At 41.0% G+C, this 9,563-nt stretch overlaps 1 pseudogene; it reads left to right on the top strand.

Moving 5' to 3' along the window:
- Nucleotides 1–27: 27 nt before the first annotated feature.
- LOC120522480 lies at nt 28–2,518 on the top strand (annotated as a pseudogene).
- Nucleotides 2,519–9,563: the final 7,045 nt, after the last annotated feature.

Consider the following 9,563-nt stretch of genomic DNA (forward strand, 5'->3'; position numbering starts at 1 on the left):
TTGAAGAAACTGGGGCTAAGGATAAAAAATATGGAGGCCAGGCGCGACTCAGGAGAAACTGGATGAGATGACTCGAGTGGCTGCAGAAGGAGGAGTGCAATGTAAAATGCTTCAGTGATGTCATCAGATTTGACGTAAACACACAAACTCATTACTTTGCTCATCTGTGGGAAGGCAACCCACCAATGGCTCCTCTAATCCGAGTTACAGTCAGAATGTCCAGGACCTCAAAGAGTCATTCTTAATGCAGCCATGCTACAAGAGAATCAAAAGATCCCAAAGATTTCTGATTTTAAATTGCGTGTCCAGGACCTCTGGACAGCTCTGCTCAGTGAAAATTTTGTTTTCAGTTTAGAAACTCATTGGAGATTTCAACATATCATAGGCTGGAGGTGAAATACTGTGAATGGACCTGGGCACTGAGATGCCATGTACTAGAACTGGAGAATAAACTTGTCAATGAAATAGAAAATAATTCTAAAACCAGAACAGAAATTAATAAAGAGGTTAATCAGACATATAACAGAGTGAAAGAGGACATTGAGAAGTATTTCAAACATGAGGAGAAACCTGGAAATACTTGTTCAATGGAAAGCCAACATAGAGATAAAATATGAACAACTGAAGGATCAGCTCATTGATGAATTGAACAGAAAATGTCAGATATTAATACAGGCAAAGAAAAGCCGCATAGAGGGTGGATGAGAATAGAACCAGACGTGAGCAGAATCTGTTGAAGCAAAGTAAAGATTTGGCAGAAAAACTGAGAACCAAAAACCCTAGTGAAACAGTGATGCAGGAGGAGTTTGAAAAGCTGTGGAAGGAATGGGAGAAAGAAACTGCCAGAGACTTCACTCCTCCTCCTGAGATTGACACTGCACATGACATAGAGGCCATCCTTCTTAGCCATTTTAAACGCCATCCTTATGTATGTGATAAAGTTCAAAACAGAAAAGCAATGGAGGAGACTCTTGACACCCCTTCAAGTTATAATCCTCTTGAATTAGCAACAATGTTTATGGTTTACATGAAACAAAAGTGGAATGAATTCAATGCAAGTAAACCAAAGCAAACTAAGACAAAAATTTCTAAAGGTTTAATTTTAGAAGACTACAAGCAGACAGAAAGTATAACAAATAAAATCACAGAGGCAGTTATGAATTACATACATGAAAAAGAGAAGGAGAAAGTTGATTACAGTCCAAACCATGTGCATGGAGTTTTATCCATTATATCCAATGGCTTAGAAGCTTCCAGTTCACAAATTCCAACAATCCAATATAAAGAGGAGTACAGGTTTGATTTATCTCTTCATTTATGTGAAGTGGCAACCTTAAGGTTCACAAAAATGCATCGAGCGTTCCGTGCAGCCAATGACCCACTTCTCTACCTAAAGAGCATGAAGGACACTTACTACAAAATGTTTAAGACTCTCTGTAGAGGAGCGTCATCTGTCACTGTATTTGTTGACTTTCTGTCAAGTAAACTTGAGGCTGCCTTACATCAGGCTGTTTTGGATCAAGTCTGCATTGACATAGCAAATGAGATGAGGCAGAACTGCCCGCCACTTAAAGAAAGTAAAATCAATTTAGAATACCACCTGTTGAAAGACATGGCAGAGAAGGAGGACTTTAGTAGATTTTGGGAATACATTAACATTCCAAAGTATTTTTTTCAAAACTACATAAAAACCTGTGTTACTAATTATTGCATGGACAATCAGCTAATAAAATCACTTTCTGAAAAGAGACTTGAAGAACTGAAGTCTGTAGTTTTAACTGCCATTTCTAAAGCAACAGCAACTGCTCTGAAGTCACTGAAAAACATCATGAACCCAAAGAAAAGCAAATTGTCTAAATGGCTGGATGTGTTCTGTGAAGAACTTGAAAAATGCTTAAAATTACCAAGAAACACCTTGAAACATATGGAGGATGAGGAAATCAATGACATGGACTTACTACAGGAGTCTCTAACAAAAGCACTAGCGCCATCAGTAGAAAATATCAGTAAGAAGTTCGCTTCAGCTTCATTGTTTGACTTGAGGAATGCAAAACAACAGCCGGAGGACAGTCTCTTTACGCTCCTAAGTGGGTGCTGGGAGCAGTGTCCTTTCTGTGGTGCCATCTGCACAAACTCAATTGAAGGCCACAGTGGAGACCACAGTGTGCCTTTTCATCGACCTGAGGGAGTGTATGCTGGGTGGTGGTACAAAACAGATCATTTTGTCATTGATATTTGCACTAGTCTAGTTGCAAGTGACTGTTCCATTGTGCTGAGTGACACACATTTTGTTCCCTATAAGCAATACAGAAAAGCAGGGCCAAAGTATGAAAGATGGAGAATTGTACCTGATGATTCAGAACGCAAATACTGGAAGTGGTTTGTCTGCCGTTTCCAAAAGGAACTGGAGGACAAGTACCAGAGAAAGTTTGAGGGCCAGGTAAAATTCATTATCAGTGGAAGCAAATTAAAAAAACAGAAATTTTTGATGAACTTTAAGCATTTTTATAAATTCTGAAATGCTAGCAGTAATATTACATAACATTTTAATTGTGATTAGTTGCCACATTACTCTAACCTTCATCAGAATTGCTTTAACATTTTAAGTGCATGCATGTTTTTTAAACTTTTACAACTCCCATGACCAAGTGACATATCAGGATGATAAACAATGAAAAGGCAACGAGCATATCCCATCGTTAGAACAGTGCTTTAGTTTGAGGAAGTGATAATAAAGAGGAAATGTACTTTTGAACTCACTGGAATAATATTCTTTTCCAAATCAGAAACAATGCACATTCTAAATCCTTCCCTTCACAAGGTTGCTCAGCCCCCTACTCACCACTTACCTTTTGTAGAAAATATACCCCAAATGTTCATCTTATTGTATATAACGATGCTCTAGCTTTCATGGTGTTTTAATATGTGGCTTTCAACTGCTTTGCTATAATCTATTAAAAATGAAAGAGTTGGCCCATGGCAATGGCAAGAATGCTTGTAACAGGGTTGCTCAGACATGGCATGGCAGCTTCTGGTGTAATTAAGATGTGTTTATACTGAGCAGTAACATATACTGCATGTTATACTTTAAATGGCTTTTCAGAAATATGTAGTGTATTTACCTATAAGTATATACGTAAAATTAGATGTAACTTGTAATTATAAACAGTTTATAAAAGTGTTTTGCTGATACTAGGAAAAAGGTGTAATGCCTCACACTGTATGGAATGACTTTAAGCTCGAGTCTTCAGCCCTAAAACAAGACCATTTTATACCATCAAGCAGAGAAGGCCCAAGGTTAAGTAAAAAATCTTTTATTTAGTTAAAAAGTTACCAGATTTCTTGTTAAAGAGAGGAAGGGAGGAATGTGTAGTTTGTTTAGAATAACTACATCATTTTAAAACTAACTTATAAAAACAATATTTCAATAAACTGGTGAAGAGTACTGGACACACCCTGCCGCTGACTGTTTGACTGTTACAATTTTATAGCATCTAAGTGGAATTTTTGTGATGTTATTACCAATCAGCCTTTACTCCTTTTCTAAATGAAATGACTGGACAAATAAAAATAAATAAATAATAAAATAATAAAATCCTGTTTTTTTTATGTGTTTGTCCAAAGACTCTTGTCATTATGATGTGCTCCTCTCATGTACCTTGAAAAGCTGTTTGTTTCAAGAAGTCAAACCAACATTTAATGCTATGTTTTGTTCTTTGTTCTATGATATCAGTTTACATTTGAGAAGTCTTATGTTTTATATCTAGGGTTTCTAATATCTTTAACTTTTTTGGGACTTTATATAACACTTAATTTAGATGTGTGTTTCTGGAGTACAGTATCCCAATTCTTTAAAGTGGATTGGTGAAAATTAAAATATATTTGTTAGAGAGGTATCATTAATAAAATATCTATCTATCTATCTATCTATCTATCTATCTATCTATCTATCTATCTATCTATCTATCTATCTATCTATCTATCTATCTATCTAATAAAGAGACATGGCTCACATTTAAAGGTGCACCTCCCAGCATCCACGAGAGCGCATATTATGGGATGTTAAAAATTTGAAGGAGATGGACTTGTGTTGCAGTAGTCATTTCCGCGTAGAGAAACATTTGTTTGTTATAAGTAAGAGACAGTAGTGTCCTGAATAAATAAGAAGTGTACGTTAATGACCAGAGGTGGGTTCATTTACAATTTACTTGTCCATCCATCCATCCATCCATCCATCCTCTTCCGCTTATCCGAGGTCGGGTCGCGGGGGTAGCAGCCTAAGCAGGCAAAGGAGTTAGGAGTTAATGGACGGCATTATAACACCAGTGTCCCCCAGGCAACATCAATCAGTCAGCATAGCAAGCAGAAGTCAAGGAAGACATCCCATCTGGACCTATTAAATTCCTAATTAGTTTTAGAAATGAGATGAAAATAAACTAAAACAGTTAGGCTCCACGTTCCCTTTTTCGATCTTTTGTTTGTAGAATATTGTTAATGTGTGTGTACATTTTTCAATCTCAGGTTTTAAATCATTTACAAAAGTGATAAATATTCTAGTATGTCTAAGGCTAACAGCGTAATTTCATATAAAATATATTTGATCTTTTACTACATAAAGTCTTTAAATCATTTTAAACATTATTTAGATCAGCAGAAATTACCTTAAGATACATCTATTAACATCTCTTAACATGTTATCATAAAGCTAAAAGTTTTAGCCGGGGCCTCCTCCCGGTTGGACGTGCCTGGAACACCTCACCAGGGAGGCGTCCAGGAGGCATCCTGATCAGATGCCGAGAGCCACCTCATCTGACTCCTCGATGCAGAGGAGCAGCTGCTCTACTCTGAGCCCCTCCGGATGACTGAGGCTTCTCACCTTATCTTTAAGGGAAAGCCCAGACACCCTGCGGAGGAAACTCATTTCAGCCGCTTGTATTCGTGATCTCGTTCTTTCGGTCACTACCCATAGCTCATGACCATAGGTGACGGTAGGAGCGTAGATCGACTGGTAAATTGAGAGCTTTGCCTTACGGCTCAGCTCTTTTTCACCACGACAGACCGATGCAGAGCCCGCATCACTCGCGGATGCGCCGATCCGCCTGTCAATCTCACGATCCATTCTTCCCTAACTCGTGAACAAGACTCCGAGATACTTAAACTCCTCCACTTGGGGCAGGATCTCGCCCCCAACCCTGAGAGGGCACTCCACCCTTTTCCGGCTGAGGACCATGGTCTCGGATTTGGAGGTGCTGATTCTCATCCCAGCCGCTTCACACTCAGCTGCGAACCGCTCCAGAGAGAGCTGAAGATCACGGCCTGATGAAACAAACAGGACAACATCATCTGCAAAAAGTAGTGACCCAATCCTGAGTCCACCTACCGGACCCCTTCAACACCCTGGCTGCGCCTAGAAATTCTGTCCATAAAAGTTATGAACAGAATCAGTGACAAAGGGCAGCCCTGGTGGAGTCCAACTCTCACTGGAAACGGGCTCGACTTACTGCGGCAATGCGGACCAAGCTCTGACACCGGTTGTACAGGGAGCGAACAGCCCTTATCAGGGGGTCCGGTACCCCATACTCTCGGAGCATCCCCAAAGGATTCCCGAGGACACGGTTGAAACGCCCTTTTCCAAGTCCACAAAGCACATGTAGATTGGTTGGGCAAACTCCCATGCACCCTCAGGATTCTGCTAAGGGTGTAGAGCTGGTCCACTGTTCAGCGACCAGGGCGAAAACCACACTGTTCCTCCTGAATCCGAGGTTCCGACTATCCGGCGGACCCTCCTCTCCAGAACCCCGAATAGACTTTTCCAGGGAGGCTGAGGAGTGTGATCCCTCTATAGTTGGAACACACCCTCCGGTCCCCTTTTAAAGGGGATCACCACCCCGTCTGCCAATCCAGAGGCACTGTCCCCGATGTCCATGCGATGTTGCAGAGACGTGTCAACCAAGACAGTCCAGCCTTAAGGAACTCCGGACGTATCTCATCCACCCCCGGGGCCCTGCCACCAAGGAGTTTTTTGACCACCTCGGTGACTTCAGTCCCAGAGATGGGAGAGCCCACCTCAGACTCCCCAGGCTCTGTTTCCTCATTGGAAGGCATGTTGGTGGGATTGAGGGGTTGATACTCCCCACCGACCCACAACGTCCCGAGTCGAGGTCAGCACCATCCCCACCATATACCGTGTTAACACTGCACTGCTTCCCCTTCCTGAGACGCCGGACGGTGGACCAGATTCTCCTCGAAGCCGTCTGAAAGTCGTTCTCCAGAGCCTCTCCAAACTCCTCCCATGCCTGAGTTTTTGCCTCAGCAACAACCAAGCCCATTTGGCCTGCGGTACCTATCAGCTGCCTCCAGAGACCCAGAGGACAAAAGGTCCTATAGGACTCCTTCTTCAGCTTGACGGCATCCCTCACGCCCGGTGTCCACCAGGAGGTTTGGGGATTTGCCGCGCGACAGGCACCGGCCACCTTACGGCCACAGCTCCGGTCAGCCGCCTCAACAATAGAGGCACGGAACATGGCCCAATTTACTTGTGTTGCATATTTTTATACGTTAAGATGGAAGTTGTTTAAGTGTACTGTTTAGCGTTTATATGTTGGAAATGTGCTTTAGTGTTAGTTACATGCAGCAATATTATTTAATAATAATTATGGTATTAAATCAATGTATTTACTATAAGTTTGTTAATACTATGTACTGATTACGTTATTGAGTTGAGTCTATACTATCGGTAATCTAGTGCCTAAGTTTAGTAATACTGCCATCTAATGTACTTTGTTCAATTAACCAATAAGTTTTATGTATTCTTTTTTTATTGTAGACCACACACACACATACACCAATACCTATTCGAATACAGGTGTATATCTTCAAATAAATTAATTCAATTTCATTCTAAGCTGCTGTGTGGAATTCTCTGCATCATTTGCCAGTGTCCTGATCGACACTCCGGAGTGAACACTATAAATCCTGAAAACACTACAGATAAAGTGGTCCTTTGCTACAATATTGAAATACATTATGTAAATTAACCTAACTGATAAAGGGAGCCTTTTGGTTAGTTTTTTAGTCTGCTATGATGCTTTGAAGAAGGCACATGCGGGTTCAACCTATATAAATACAAATAAAGAATGCTGATTTTGGAATTTCATATATAACAATGGCTCAAGTCTCTTATTTATTAAGTGTTTTCTACAACAGTTTGGCGCTGTAACCCAGCTTACTGTAACTGTATCTTTCTTTGACTGGTGCTTTTTTCGCAACTGTAAGTGTTCAGAGTGTGAGAGGAAGTGGACTGATGGTGAAGTAGCAAGTATAGCGAGATGAAGTATACTATTAACACATTTTAATGCAGGGATTGACTAACTGGAGGCTAAAAATTAACAGGTCTGAATGTGCAGCAACGTTGCTTCCATGAGAAATCTAGCAATAAGGGTAGTGTATAAAGAATACAAGGAAAAAATGTTGACCGAAAAAAAGGTAGACTATGCTTTTTCTACATAACCAAAACACTGCAAAAAAAAATACAAGGAAAATCTCAGTGATATCACTGAAGCAGTGTGCATGAACAACTAGCCTTAACAGGAAGTTATGGGTAAAGAAATCAATATTGCTAAACACAGGTACATTTTAGATTCTAGAATATTTTCTTATAAATAGAATAAAGTACTATAATGTTTAACTGGCAAAAGAGCAGAACCTCAATTCTCAATATGCAACAGTGTGATGCACTAACTACCCTGAAGACATTTTAAACACAAAGAATTTGAATTTTAAGGCATTTGATGTATTTGATATATTGATTGCTTTTCCCGTCCACTCCTTGTGTTATATGCTTTTCTCACCAACCTCCGTGGCCCGCGCTACACACCAGCTATTTTGCGTCTCTGCTGCTCGTGTTGTGTAGAGGGGGGCTGAACACACCCTAAGGAGATATGGTCGTTACTCTGAAACCCCCTCTTAAACGGTGACACAATGGGAAACAAATACTTTGTTTTTTTTACCTTCTCTTTGCTCGATCAGCTGCTGGCTTGCTGCTGCAGCAGTGCCAGGTGATCAGCATCTCACACAGCACTTCGAACATTTAAAAGCCTGTACAGCAGCTGTCTTTGTCATCTACTCTTTGTCTTTTATTTCCGGCCCCAGGCGTGGTTAAATCTCTTGGTACAAATTCTTGTCTCGCGGGACGTGAGTTCTTGATATTTTAGTTTATAATTTAAAAATGGAATAAGAATCTGAAAATATAACAACATCATATTAAAGTTCGATAAATTCTGAAAAGAATTATACCAAACATTTAAAACGTCACATAAAATTGTTGCACAAAATCGTTGCACTTTTAGGCTTAGGATTTTATATGTAGAGAGTAGATTTGTATATTTTAAATGTGAAATAGAATACAATGTTAATGTTTGTATGACTGCGTAGCTGATGGAAGGATTAGTTTAATTCCATATCTTTTGATGTTCTAATGAGACTTTCTGGATACTTTGCTAAAATTCTAAAGCACAAGGTAGAAATGTACAGTATGTATTCATTTAATTAGTAGTAAAAATAACAGCTTAAAGAAATATAACAGACTAGCAAAATACCCGCGCTTCGCAGCGGAGGAGTAGTGTGTTAAAGAAGCAATGAAAAAGAAAAGGAAACATTTTGAAAATAATGTAACATGATTGTCAATGTAATTATTTTGTCACTGTTGTGAGTGATGAGTGTTGCTGTCATATATATATATATATATATAAATATATATATATATACACACATATACATATATACATATCTATACATATATATATATATATAAATATATATATTCACTTGGTAGTAGGAGGTCATGGATTGATTCGACAGCACCTGGGAAACCACTCGCCAGGGAATGGTGGGGTATTAACTTTCTCCCTCTGCTTCCTCATAGGAAAAAGACCTTCCTGCACCATAGGCCTGGATTGACCGCAGTCGCGATACTTCCGCCCTTCCTCCGCCATCTTGCCCTGGCGTCATCCTTCCCATCCTCCCTTGCGGTCCTTCCCGACATTCCTCCACTTCCGGCTCCTCCCCAATAAAATGGCCGCGGCGCCAGGAGTGGCGCGCGATATGAACTGTTTGTTTATGATTTTGACCTGTTTTTTTTCTGTACAATATCACGGGGCGGAAAACCCCAACCCTTGCTACTGTCTCCTCGGTCCTTTACAAGTGGCGTAGTCGGCAGGATACAGAGATCCCGGAATGGCGGAGGACAGGACCTGAACACCGTGCTGCAGGGAATGACGCCCAGCTCCAGGCCCTGCAGCAAGCGCCGCTACCAACCGGGAGCTGGAGGCCACGAAGGCCAGGTTAGTGGAAGCCCAGGCGAGACCAGACCCGCCCAGGCAGCCGCCTCATCCTATGTCCGATGGGGCCTTGGAGGATATCGATGCCTACCTGGGCATGTTTGAGAGGGCGGCCACCGGAGCACGAGTGGCAGCGGTCAGTGGCGTCCATCTTGGCGCCATACCTGAAGGGACCTGCGCTGCGGCCTATTATGACCTCCCTGAGGAGGAGGCGCTAATTACGAC

Source organism: Polypterus senegalus, unplaced genomic scaffold, assembly GCF_016835505.1.
Source record: "Polypterus senegalus isolate Bchr_013 unplaced genomic scaffold, ASM1683550v1 scaffold_2070, whole genome shotgun sequence".
Classification (NCBI taxonomy): Eukaryota; Metazoa; Chordata; class Cladistia; order Polypteriformes; family Polypteridae; genus Polypterus; species Polypterus senegalus.